Source organism: Mauremys reevesii, linkage group 13, assembly GCF_016161935.1.
Source record: "Mauremys reevesii isolate NIE-2019 linkage group 13, ASM1616193v1, whole genome shotgun sequence".
NCBI lineage: Eukaryota > Metazoa > Chordata > Testudines > Geoemydidae > Mauremys > Mauremys reevesii.
In genome coordinates this window covers 29,371,768-29,385,653 of record NC_052635.1, presented here as the reverse complement: position 1 = coordinate 29,385,653, position 13,886 = coordinate 29,371,768, and the positions used below count along the sequence as shown (strand labels likewise).

Below are 13,886 nucleotides of genomic sequence, written 5' to 3'. Positions count from 1 at the left end.
GAACAGCCATGGGGTATCTGAGTTCTCAAACACACCAATGAAGGCGGGAACAGGGGAGAGGAGAGCATGGCCCAATGGTTAGGCATTAGCCTAGGACTGGAGAGGCTGAAGTTGAATTCTCTGCTCTGCCACAGATTCCTGCATGACCTCAGCCAAATCACTTCACTTCAGCTTTCCCTTCTGCAAAACTGGCTGTGATTTAGCCTAGCCAGTGTCTGGAGGATTCATTAGTAAATGGCCACTCAGTGTTTTGAAGCTGTAAAGTACTACAAATGCCCTACAGATACATGCGATCCCTAGGCTTGTGCAAGTAGGCTGCCCTCTCTAGTAACCTTGCGGCCTGCACTTTTCATTGGCACCACGGCTGTTGGAAAGGCCCCTGGATCCCTTAGTCACTAGAGAAGGCCCAGGGAAGGGCACCGATAACGTGACTGTCATTATCCAAGGGTCTGGCTACACAGGTGACATCAGCAGCCATTACACACTGTTGGTGCTAGACAAGGCCTAGGGGAGTTGGGCACCTAGCTCTTTGAAAATCCAGATGTAACAAATTGCATTTGCCAGGATAAGCTGAAGGGCCGAGATGGGGAGGCTGCTTTATAAAACCATTCAGCATTGCTTCACCTGCAATAAATCCCGCTCCATTCTGCGGAAGGACAAGGAGTCTGGGCAGGGATGGTGGTGTGGGGGCAATTTAATGACCCTCTGCAGCATAGGTGTCTGTGTTCCACATGCACTGGAATCCAGTTTTCTCTGACGTCTCCGCACAGTGACGTGGGGACTGGCGGATCCACCAGCATAGCTCCCTGCAGAGCCAGGGAGCAACAGCACCTGGGCCTAGCCCTGCTTCCGCACAGTCGGTAGCAGAATCGAAGCAATTCCACTGCTGCTCCACAGCCCGGAGAGGTGGCAAAGGAGGACTCCTCCCAACAACCCCGGCATTACCTCCTACGCCAAGCCTGGCACAGGGAGCATTTGGCCCCTAGTTTTTTTAACCCCTTTCCTTGTTCTTATCCTGACCTGCTTCTCTCCTCCTTAAGATGCTTGTGTTTATTGATGGGGATTACAGAGCCTTGCACAGCCAGCCCCAGTGCCTGAGTGCAAGCTTCCTCTCGCCTCAGCTGTGCACCTGAGCCCTGCTCTCAAAGGGGTTGAGCGGGCATTTCAATCTCCGGGACTTGTTCAGTCCTGGGTTTCTCAGCTAAGAGACTCTCAGCTAGGGTCAACTGTGGTGGTGGAAATTTCTGTGGTGGGATCCCTTTTTACTGGACTGAGATCCACCAGTTCTGTTCACACAGGGGCTACTTGAGGTTGCACTTTTTAATGTTTTCCAACTCTCTTTCCCCACAGCCCCCTCCTCACTCAGGTGATCCATCAAATATGGTTTGGCCTAGAATCTCTGAACTCAGCTTACTCCGCTGAAATCAACAAGGATGGTGCCTTTGGTGTGAAGTCAGGTGGGTTAGCTTTGGACATAGTCAGGACAACACTTTCTACACTTTGAGAATGCCACTGAGTTTATAAACCCTGGTTGCTCATACTCTGTTACAGCTCATCATGCAGCTGCGAACTTTAACAAGCCTGCATGTGAACCGACAGTATGGAAGAGGGTCAAAAAGATCTGAACTGGACATAGTTTAATACATCAGTCAAAATCCAGGCAGATCAAAAACACGTACACCACGGTGTCACTGATCATGTATTATACTTTTTGAGAGAGGAAAAGTCTCAGGAAACTCCCATACCACAACACTCTCCCACCCAGTTTAGTTAAGCTGCGGTTTTAAAGTTCAAATCTATAATTTGAGGGACAGGGAGCTTCTTAGACCTTTTTTTAAAAATGTGAAAGCAAAGCAAGGTTGAAGTTTACTTTTAAAGTTACGTTTGGCTGGAAACACAGGGGTAAATTACTGCAAATGGGCCTTCACACAGCTTCCAAATCCCTGCCAAAATGTCTGACACAGTCCACATTGGCACACTGTATATGCTCTGCCATGATGCTGAAAGCTGCACCCTTCTGCTACGCCATTTGATACTTGACATACCATCCTGTGCACCGATTGCCCACTATAGACAATTCCCACTGGACCAGTCTTCTTTTCTCCTCCAGTTCTCAGCCCCTTCCCAAGATTGCCATGCTGACATCTCAGCTCTTATCCTAGATACCAAAACCCTTCCAAATAGAGTCAAGACCTTATCAAGATTTTCTCTTACTAACACACACACACACACACACACACACAGTCTATATCCACCATTTCAACGGAAGTTGAAAAGCCACATCTATTGCCATCACCAGCACCTCTACAAGTATCACTATTCCACACATTGTAAGTGGTTCTCAACCCTTCTATGCAGTGATCTCGTGTAAAACAGAAAAGTGTTTTGGGACCTTCATCCTCAAGTCTGGCCACAAAAAAGGGGGGGTGATCATAATGTGATCCCCTCCCCAATTTGAGAATCCACGTGTTACATGAGGTGAAGGGTAATTAACATTGTAAGTCATACAGCCCAACCTCTATAGCCAACCACTTTGATCTCATCCACTCTAGCAACACTAACCACAAATCTAACTGTAAGTGTGTTACTCACCAAACTAAGTGAGACACATTAGCACCTTAGCTCTTCCAGACAGAAGTAGAATGTATGTTGCACACAATGAATAACACTTTCATTGGCAAAAGATACAGAACTATTTGTGTCCGTTACACAACCAATGCAAAGCCTTGTCCAATTGCCATACTCAATCATAAGCATTTCTTATCTGCCAGATATGGATAATATACAAGAGCAGTGGGACATGGGGGCAGAGTTAAGATTATTCTGAGTTCCTAAACATTTCATGCTCACATTTTCAAACAGTTCCCCTCACAAGTGTAACCGCCTCTTAGAATCATTTTACTATTTAAGGCTGTAGTTTTTTTCCCCCAAGAGAACAAAACAAATAAATAATAATAATAATAGTATAAATAAGGTTTTTCCTCCCTGAAATTATGGAAATGAACATACAACCTGCAGTTCAGTTTAATCAAATCCAGTTTAACAAAGTTCCATAGCCTTGGAGCCGCCATGTATTCAGAATCTGTTCCTCTCCTAATTACGAGCTGTTTTTAAAACCATCATATTCTTTGGTTTAAACTACTGACCAGTGTCCCTTTCACTCTTCCCTGCAACCATTCCCACTCAAAATAGATCACACAAGCCACTTCTGTCCACGCCTCCCTTGCATGGATTCCCCTAGCAAGTCTAGTGATGAATAGGAATCACACTGGCCTCTGCCTCCCTGAATGGTGCCAGGTGCCTCCGCGTTTGTATACATCTGCAGAGCTGCAAGCTCAGCTTGCCAGAGCCACTGTTCATTAATGCAACACCAGCACATTTCTCTGGCCTTCGCCCAGCCAGATATGGCTGAATACCAAACACATCTGGACGGCACTCAACCGGCCACAGGAAAAGCACAATGCAGGAACCAACAAAACAAAACCTTCCGTGTTCTAATTGTGGCTTATTCCCTACAGAACCAGAGTGAGGTTTCACTGAATCCAAGGTCTGTCCTGCTTCCAAAAAGGAACCATCCCCACAACCCAACAGGAAATCTCTCGTATTTTACTGCTCAGCAGCTACCAGAGAGCAAATATTTTAAAAAGGTATGAAAAGCAAAGTCAGCTACCAAAACCAAACCCTAACTGGAATCCTTGTCATGAAGCATTTCAAGAAACACAAGCCCCTGATTAGGATCGGGTGAGGAGGGAGGTGGAAGGAGGATACAGGGTGGCCACCTGTCCCAATTTAAAGGGTTTAACTTTCGCTTGCTACATGAATTCAACAGGCTTTGGATCTGGCTCACACAGAAAATCCCAACTTTGCTCCGGGGCAAACATAACCATATCATTATGGGACATGGAAATGACTGCACAACAGGACAAATCTAAGAAGGAAGCAACCCGAGATGAAGGCGGCAGTGACTGAAAATCATGGCCCTCTCACAGCCCGTTGACGAGGTAACAGATTCCCACATCACCAAAATCACCAGCATGACTGCCAACGGCTATTTCTGGTTCTGCCAGCTGGGGGCTCATCACTATAAGCCTTCGTTAATTTAGTGGAATCCCACTTGCTGGGGCTGGACCCGAGACGTGGGCGGACCTCAGATGCTACACAACAGTCAGGGCTAGCACCAAGAACCTCATGGTGCAGATCTTACATTTGTCATATATGATACATTCATCTCAGGTTATGAACAGCCGATACGTCAGTCTGTTTCCCCCAGGCGAAAGGTCCGGCGGAAAGGCAGCAGCGAAAGGGGGCAAGTTAAACTTCAGTTAGAACCTGAGTGCCCAAACCGTATCAGCGTGAAGACAGCAGGCAGCTATAATGAATGCCAACAGCCTGCAGGATCACACTGATTGGGGCACAAGAACAGGCTTACGGCTGTGGAAATCCTCCCCACCTCAGACTCGGCTGCCCCAGTGCCATGCTGCGGGGACACAGTGCAAGCTAGTAGGCACTCCCAACACGGAATGGAGCTCCAGAACATCCCAGCTACGGTCCTCTCAACACACCCAGCCAAGCGATCTCGCTTTAAGACAGCATCTAGAACAAGGAACGGGATGAAGAGGTTTCAAATTCGATGTGATCTATTTAAGTTGTGCCAAGATAGGACAGGGATGGGTTCACTGTAAATGGAGCTAGACTGGCTGGATCTGAATGCAGGAGGGCATGGGGACACCTCACTGTCTGCCTTCCCCAGAGCAGATTCTGGGAAAGGATTTTGATTACCCTCAAAAAACAAGAACCACTTGCTTCCTGGAAAAGTGTTTCTTTAATCCTCAGGGGAACCGAATAATGACATTTGTGAGTCACATTTTCTAGACACCCAATGTTTCCAAGCAATTCAGAATACAGCTTACTGCAAACGTAGGCTGTAATTCTACCCTGGTGTAGCTCCACTCACTGCACAGACAGGGGAGTAACATGGCCCTTCATTTTAGTGCAGTTTCTTTGGCTGGGTGGAAATCTGACACATCAGCCAACAGCAGCACAGGCAGAAGGCTCTGGGCAGGACAGCAAACAAGCGTGTTCACTCCTGACCATGTATCAAACCACGCCAAGGAACACCTTACTAACCGCAACTCAAGTAACCTGGAACTTGCAGTTGGAGGAACTCTTCATCTGTTACCAGTGGGGGAGATTACAAATATCGTTAAAACATTGGAAAGAAAGGCCACGACTTGGATCCATTTGTCACTGAACGCCCATACGTGCACACACGTTTCAGTGTAACCCACCCAAAGGGTGCAGCTGATCTCCCAACTGCTGATTCAACTATTTAGGGTTGCCACCTGTCCTGGCTGTCTTGGAAGAACCCATATTTCTGACAGGGCTACAAACCGCCATGAAGTTGATTGGCGTACACCACTGTGTGTCTCCTGTTTGGCACAGGGCACAGCTAGCCTGTAGCAAGAATCGCTAATGACTCTCCAGCCCACAACCTTCAACTCCCTGCCAGTTCCCAGAGAGGGGATCAGTTCTCCCATTCAGGACTGTACAAGGCTCTTTGTAACACTTCTCTTCCCACCTCCTTTTAAGCCAAAGTAGACCCACCACCTCTGTCTAGTCACAGGAATCCCGACGGCACTGTCAGCTGAGTCAACACAGAGCACCAAACTTTATATATATAAATCAAATGGACTAACAGATCCAAAAATAATTCTTCCAAACACACTGTTTCCATGTGTCTACCTACCAATCTCATCACCACTCAGAGTCTGCGATACAAGGGGAATTCCATTCAGGGCCTCTTCCTTAACACAGGGGGGCCTTCCTTGTATTGAAGAGCAGCAGTGAAGATATGGTTTGCCTCAAAGCTCTCTATGTTGTTCATTCTTCCCTCTACCCCCACCCCCCAGTAATTAATGCACAAGGAGCCAACCTCTGCTCTCAGCTGCACTAATTTCAGTCAGAAGTAACTCCATGGAGAGTTCAGCTCAATGTATTTTACGGGGATCTTTACAGGATTTTATCCATTTTCAAGACGATACTTCATAGGGTAACCAGATAGGAAGTGTAAAAATTGGGATTGGGGGGGGGGTATAGGTTCCTATATAAGAAAAAGCCCCCAAAATCGGGACTGTCCCTATAAAATCGGGACGTCTGGTCACCCTAATACTGCAGCATTCCACAGTAATGGTCCAACATGGCTTATGAGAGCGACAGTGCAGGGCTAGCTCAGTGGTTTGAGCATTGGCCTGCTAAACCCAGGGTTGTGAGCTCAATCCTTGAGGGGGCCACTTAGGGATCTGGGGCAAAAATCAGTACTTGGTCCTGCTAGTGAAGGCAGGGGGCTGGACTCGATGACCTTTCAAGGTCCCTTCCAGTTCTAGGAGATAAGTATATCTCCAATTATTATTATTACAGGCTATTCCTGTGAAGGACTTTAAATACAGGCCGTGGCTAGAAGAGACTCGGCAGCTCGGTCTTCACTGGCTGAACAGGCCTGTTTTTACCACGGGATCACCAAGGCGCATTAGCGTCCTGCTGTAAAAACAGAGTGGAGACAAATGACAGTTACAGTGTGTGATAAACTAGAGCGGGTCAACCCAGGCAGCCAGTATAATGCCGACCTATAGGCCTTGCAGCAAAACACAACAACTCTTGTGTCTCCATTTGGATTTTGCAGTGAGATAACTATCCTGCGTTAATTACTTCACTTTAAACAAAACAAAACAAAACCCCACGCCTCTGTCAGTGCGGAGAAAGCCAGGGTCTCAGTGCACACCTGACACTTGCATTCATGCAAATATATCACTTTTGGAGAAAAGCCAATCAAACCAGAAGCTTCTCAGAAACCCAAGCACCCACTCTTCTGGGAGGAACTGATTTCACAGCACAAACTTGTCTCTCTCTGCTCCAAGAGGGAGCAGTGTGACAACTGCTGGCCCAGAGTGCATAGTAGCTCCTGTTCTGCCTGTTCTGCCCTCTCTCAACTGCACAGACGCACTTGCATGTGCATCTGGAGAGAACTGGAGTTCAGCACATACAACTTCTCTTTTCCCGTCTCAGCAGCTTCTTTTGTACCATGCAGCAGCAGCAGAGTAGCCACTTTTCAGGGCTCTACTCATCCACCACCCCTAGCAGCTGAAGAATCTCCCCAGCCCCTTCACACGCTACGAGGAAGATACTCCTTGGAGAGCAAGTGCACATGTGAAGGCCCTGATCTGACAGACAAGATGCTTTCCCTGAATGATTCTGTCTCCTTTCCGTTTGATAATCATCCATCCACCCAAACCTGTATCGTCCCAAAGAAGGGGGGGGTTGCAGACACAACTTAAGAGTTACTTCTCTGTTCATATCCAAGCTTCATCAGCCCCATTCATACCAACAGATACAGGGCAAGAATGATCAGTGCTTCCCACAGTCCCTTAGAGTCATGCCTCAGTTCCCACCCCAGGAGAATCCTCCAGCCCAAGGATTTTGCTCTCCCCTCTGTCCCTCCCACCCCTAGCAGCGACTGTAACATCCCATCTGACAATAAAACAAATCCCATCTACTCCCACTTCAGTTCACAAGAGCTACAAATAAACACAGATGACTTAGCACACACCAGCCACCCCCCTGAAGGGAAACAGGAAGCCCAGAGCCCCTCCAGAGACTGCAAGCTTGGTCCTGTTTTCCACAAGGAATGCATTGGCCAGAGGTTATTGATCCCTCATGCTTGGGTTGGTTTACACTTTCACTAAGCCTTGTTAGCACCTGCATTCTCGGGATGTGCAGAACAAGTCCTGCGGCTTTATTAATTGGAAGAGGGTGGTTGGGTTGGAGGATTGTGCTGGGGGGATTGGGAGGGGGAGCAGCGTACACCTGGACTGGTGGAGAGGGTTGAAACAGAAAACAGAAGCTAGTCAGGTTGGCACCATCCAGACGCTTTCCAGTGATTCTGGAACAGGGAACAACTCTCGGGAACACGTTCAAGGACGGAAAGACTAACAGTAGATCCACCCCCGGCTTTGCTTACCCTCTCAAGTGCCACCCCATGCACAGCTCACCTGCTTACACCACCTCCCAGCTTCTTCCACTCTGGCTAGCAGGTCGGGGTACTGACTTTAACAACATCCTGCCCCAGGGAGTGGTAGTCACCCCTTTGCTCATCAGAACAGCACGCAGCAGAGCGAACTGTGGGCAAACCCGCCTAACCTCAGACTGTGGGAAGGTAGTTGGTTTTCTCAGGCCTGCTCCAAGATCTGCCCGCTGGCTGACACAACTATGACTATGACACTGCACAGGGGAGAGGAGGAAGAGAGCACTGGGTCCTGTCCAGGAAGGCTGACTGCTCTTGGGATGCCCATTGTCCACAGTCCCTTTCAGCCAGGAAATGGATGATTCTGGTCTTTAAAATATTGACAGGTGTTAGTCAAATGTCAAACAGCATCCATGGGGAGAGGGATCAGCCAAGAAGAAAGAGGGGGGGCAGAGAGCTGGGAGGCAAGATGGAGACAGAGAAAAGGGGGCTTAGATCTCAGAGGAGGAGGAACGGGGCTGAAGGCAGATGTGGGGCAGCTCCAGGAGTGGAGTGCTGGGGAACTCCAGAGGACAAAAGAGGCTCGTGTCCCCTGAGGAAAGTGGATAGAGCTGCCCCTGACATTGCTGTAGGGGCAGGACAGACCATCTGCGCCTGAAGATGTGGAAAATGTATTTTAGACACCCCCTTTGTTTTCCAACAGGCCAAGAATAGACAAATATATGTAAATTAGCAATTATGTTTATGTAAATTTGACTGGTCCCTCACACACACCTTGGATGCATTACACTGTAGACATACTGGGGCAGAGACCTTGGCTCCTTTGCTTTGCACGGCATGGAGTGCACCAAGGCCCTGCATTGCACTACCAGAGAGATGATCCTCATAGACTCATAGACTTTAAGGTCCGAAGGGACCATTATGATCATCTAGTCTGACCTCCTGCACAATGCAGGCCACAGAATCTCACCCACTCCTGTAACAAACCCCTAACTCCATATTCTCCAGTTACCCACCAGGCTCGGGAACCCAAATTTACCTCAGGTCAAAGTGATGGCAGACTGCAATTGTCATGCGTTTCTAAACCTTTGGTTCTGGTTTCCTATTTAAAACTGGTCTCAAAAGAGCCTTCAGCCAATATCCCAAGGGCACTGATGGGTAAAGAGTGAGGCGGCAACAAAGGAAGTCAAATCATCTGCTGATGGTTGAGTATGTCCTCAGCCGTGGCAAGAACTACAGAACCACAAGGTCCTCCCCCTGAGTCTCCAGAATCCTTGGGAGCAGCAGAGAGAGCCACACGCAGATGGTGACCACGGATTGACACACACTGGTGGTTTTCTGAATTCCATTCAGCTGCAGCCGGCCGGTTTCCACTTCAGCAGAAGCCAGCGTGAGTCTCCAAGTAGCTTGGACTAACCATGCCATTACAGCGGGGTCAGTGTCTTTGTCGCGGAGGTCAGTAAAGCCCATCCAGGAGTCCTTAACATTGACTGAGGTCTTAAGAAGCTCTCTCTCAGGGAATGGAGATGTGAAGCGGTGCCCATTGTCTCTTCACATGGAGAGAGTCCGCTTCTCAAACTAGGTGATGGCATGCCAGTGTTTTACCATAGCATTCACATCTGGCTACTGTGCTTTGCTTTCTGTGTTTTGCCCCATGTTGGCTCCCCCCATGTCATGTCTACCCCAACCTGACCCCCTAGGAAGAAGTTTGAAGCCTTCTATGGACCAGTCAGACTGTAGGGTGCATCCCCCTTGGGCCACCACACAGTTTGAAAACCTCTGTGCTAAATGGAAGGCAGAAATCTGGGTGGGGAGGGACGGGGGACAGGACCATGACCTTGTGTGCCCCACCCCATGCATCGCCTCTGACAGGCTGGTAAGTCTAACTTCAGTACCAGGGAAACTGGTTGAAACTGTAGGAAAGAACAGCATTATCAGACACAGATGAACACGATATGTTGGGGGAAGAGTCAACATGGCTTTTGTAAAGAGAGATCATGCCACACCAAGCTATTAGAATTCTTTGAAGGTGTCAACAAACATGTGGACAAGAATGATCCAGTGGATATAGTGTACTTGGACTTTCAGAAAGCCTTTGACAAGGTCCTACACCAAAGTAAGCAGTCATGGGATACGAGGGAAGGTCCTCTCGTGAATCATTAACTGATTAAAATATAGAAATCAAAGTGTACAAATGAATGGTCAGTTTCACAGTGGAGAGAGGTAAATAGCGGGGTCCCAGGAATCTGTACTGCGACCAATGCTGTTCAACATATTCATAAATGATCTGGAAAAAGGGGTAAACAGTGAGGTGGCAACGTTTGCAGATGATACTAAAGTTAATAAGTTAAGTCCAAAGCTGACTGAAGAGTTACAAAAGGATCTTACAAAACTGGGCGACTGGACAACAAAATGGCCGATGAAATTCAATGTTGATAAATGCAAAGCAATGAACATTGGAAAATATAATCTCAACTATATATACAAAATGATGGGGTCTAAATTAGCTGTTACCACTCAAGAAAGAGATCTTGGAGTCACCGTGGATAGTTCTCTGAAAACATCTGCTCAATGTACAATGGGAGTCAAAAGAGCTAACAGAATGTTAGGAATATTAGATAATAAGACAGAAAATATAACAATGCCACTAAAGAAATCCATGGTTCTCCCAACCTTGAATACTTCATACAGCACTGGTCACCCCATCTCATAAAAGATATACTCGAATTTTAAAAAGTACAAAGTAAGGCAAGTAAAATGATTAGGGGTATGGAACAGCTTCCATATGAGGAGAGATTAAAAAGACTGGGACTGTTCATCTTAGAAAAGAGATGACTAAGGGGGAATATGATAGAGGTCTATAAAATCATTAATGGTGCAGAGAACATGAGAACAAGGGGTCACCCAATAAAATTAATAGGCAGCAGGCTTAAAAAAACAATAGGAAGTAAGTACTTCTTCACACAACGCATAGTCAACCTGTGAAATTTGTTGCCAGGGGATGTTGTGAAGGCCAAAAGCAGGGTGGATAAAAATCAATTATTTTTAAAATCAGATTTTTTTGATAAAAAGCTTTTTGAGGAAAACACTTCTCTAAAGATAGTTTTAATTAAGATACATTATAGCTCAAAGATCTCTCATGGAACGGGGATTATAAATTCTAATTCTACAGTATGAGACAATCTATTCATGTAATGTTTAAGAAAAGTTTTGTAAATGAGTTCCAACAGTTCATGGATTAGGGATCCAATCTTATCTGGTTCCAGATGCTTTTGTATAGATTATTTAGGTTAATCTTTCTATCTACCCAATGGGACTCAGTGCTCAGTCTAGAAGATACCATCAGAGATGGTTAGTTTTGCAGTTCTCAAACTGTGGATTTGTCTCTCCAGACATAACATGCTTGTTAACAGCAAAAATATTTTTAAATAAATAAAATATACAGAGGTGAGAAATAACAGACCTCAACCCTACTGTCCCTCTGCAAATTTGTGTACACAGAGTCAATCCTTTAACTCTCTCTAAAAGTGCAACGTTTCAAAAAGTTCAATGAATAGAAGATTGTTGGGGGCGGAATAGATCTGGACAAGGAGAAGTCTGGAGATAAATATGAGAAGGGAGGGACAGGCAGTAGAAACAAAAGTGAAACCGTTTGAGCAGCATATTCCAGAAGTCTTGAGGTCTTTCTGAGTGTAGCCTTCATTGATTTGAGATCGACCATACCATTCTCTCACTAGAAGGGAAAACCTATAATGGCAGCAGGCCGTAAATGAGACCCAGTTTGGGAATATTTTAATGAAGTTCCTCTACCTGTGGGTAAGACAGGCATGCATGCAAAATGCAAACAGTGCAACAAAGAAAAAATGTAAGGCCTTGTTGCTAGAATGAAACAACATCATGAGAAGTGTTCCTTCTCAGGAGGAAGCTGAATTGAAGATGATGATAGGAACATATCTGAACATGCAGGATCTTCAGGTTGGTAAACTTTTTTATTTCATACTTTTTTCTTAAGGACTGCCTGTCTTCCTTCTGGACTATTCTTGAATTCTCATGTTTGAGCAAAAAATATAGTTGTGCTAAAAAATAAATAGCTGAAATAGGCAGATCTTCCTTTTACAATTTCACCTTTAAAGTAGTACTGAGTGTCAGTGAATGCAATGAGTAATACTAAATGAGCAGTATGGTAATAATAATTAAATAACAGCATTGACTTATTTTGTTTAGGAGAATCCATCCTCAACATACAGGATTCTGAAGACTATCCACCTTCAAGATCACCATCATCTTCTATAGTTTCAGAGTAATCTGCCAATGACAGTGTTTCAATCACATCATGTGTCACATAGCCACAGTAGATGGATGCACACTTGATCATTACGTGTTAGGTTCACTCTCTCTGAGGCACCTGGCATCGGCCACTGTTGGTAGACAGGATAGTGGGCTGGATGGACCTTTGGTCTGACCCAGTATGGCCATTCTTATGTTCTTATATCACTTGTAGATTTTTTTTTTCCTTTTTGCTACATCATCCAGAAAAAAAATAAGTAAATTTGCGATAAGAACCAGCAGATTACAAAAAGAGGTAATTGATGAAAAAATTGCCCGATTTGTTTATGCAACAAACTCTCCTTTCCATATGACTGAGAACCCACGCTTCATTAACATGGTTCAGTCATTAAGACCATGATACAGTTCAATCAACAGAGCCAGATGTTGCAGGCAAATTGCTGGATAAAGTATATGAAAGAAAAACTGAGCAGTGAGCAAAAGGTCTAGAGGGTAAAATTGTTAACCTGAGTCTTGATGGGTGGAGCAATGTCTGCAATGATCCTGTTGTATGTGCTTGTGTGATGAAACAATTGATACATCAGGAAATGCACACACAGCAGAATACTTACAAGAAGTAGCAGTAAAGGCTATAACAAACTGAAAAAAATTTCAAATGTCTAGTACGCAGCTTGGTCACAGACAATGCTGCAAATATAGCCAAGATGAGAAGAAATTATTTAGGAGAGAGTCCCAAGTGATCATATGGTTGCAGTGCTCATTTGATGCACCTCCTAGCCAAAGATTTTGGTGTTCCAGAAATAAAGGCTAATGTTGCTGAATTGCAAAATACTTCCATAACAACCACTTCGCAGCAGCTGCTCTGAAAAAAGTGGAAGGACCCAAGCTAACTCTTCCACAAGATGTGCAATGGAACTCAGCAGGGGACTGTTTTGAGCACTATATCAAGAACTGGCCTAATCTGATGACAGTCTGTGAACAAAATTGTGAAAAAATAGATGGCTCTGTCACAGCCAAAGTTCTCAACACTGGGCTTAAGAGAAATGTTGAACACATGCTGAAAACCCTGAAGCCTATTTCTGTAGCCTTGAACAAAATGCAGGGAAATAGCTGTTTTATTGCTGATGCTGTTGAAATTTGGAAGGAACTGAGTGAGATCTTAAAAAGAGAAATATGCAATGACTGAGTTGAATTACAAGAATTAAAAAAAAAACAAATGGGACAAGCACTATCTCCAGCTCATTTTCTTATAAATATTCTCAATACTCAGTACCAAGGTCAAACCTTAACTGCTGAAGAAGAGGAGTTAGCTATGACATGGACATCCAGCAATCATAGAATCAAAGAATCATAGACTTTAAGGTCAGAAGGGACCATTATGATCATCTAGTCTGACCTCCTGCACAACGCAGGCCACAGATCTCACCCACCCACTCCTATATCAAACCTGCGTCTCAGCCATTGAAGTCCTCAAAGCATGGTTTAAAGACTTCAAGATGCAGAGAATCTTCCAGCAAATGACCCATGCCCCACGCTGCAGAAGAAGGCAAAAAAATCCCAGGGCCTCTGCCAATCTGCCCTG

General features: G+C 45.5%; 1 protein-coding gene across 8 annotated transcripts in view; it reads right to left on the bottom strand.

Moving 5' to 3' along the window:
• PLCG1 (phospholipase C gamma 1) overlaps window positions 1–13,886 on the bottom strand; it is a 96,689-nt gene that overhangs the window by 54,513 nt on the left and 28,290 nt on the right. The window lies entirely within an intron of this gene.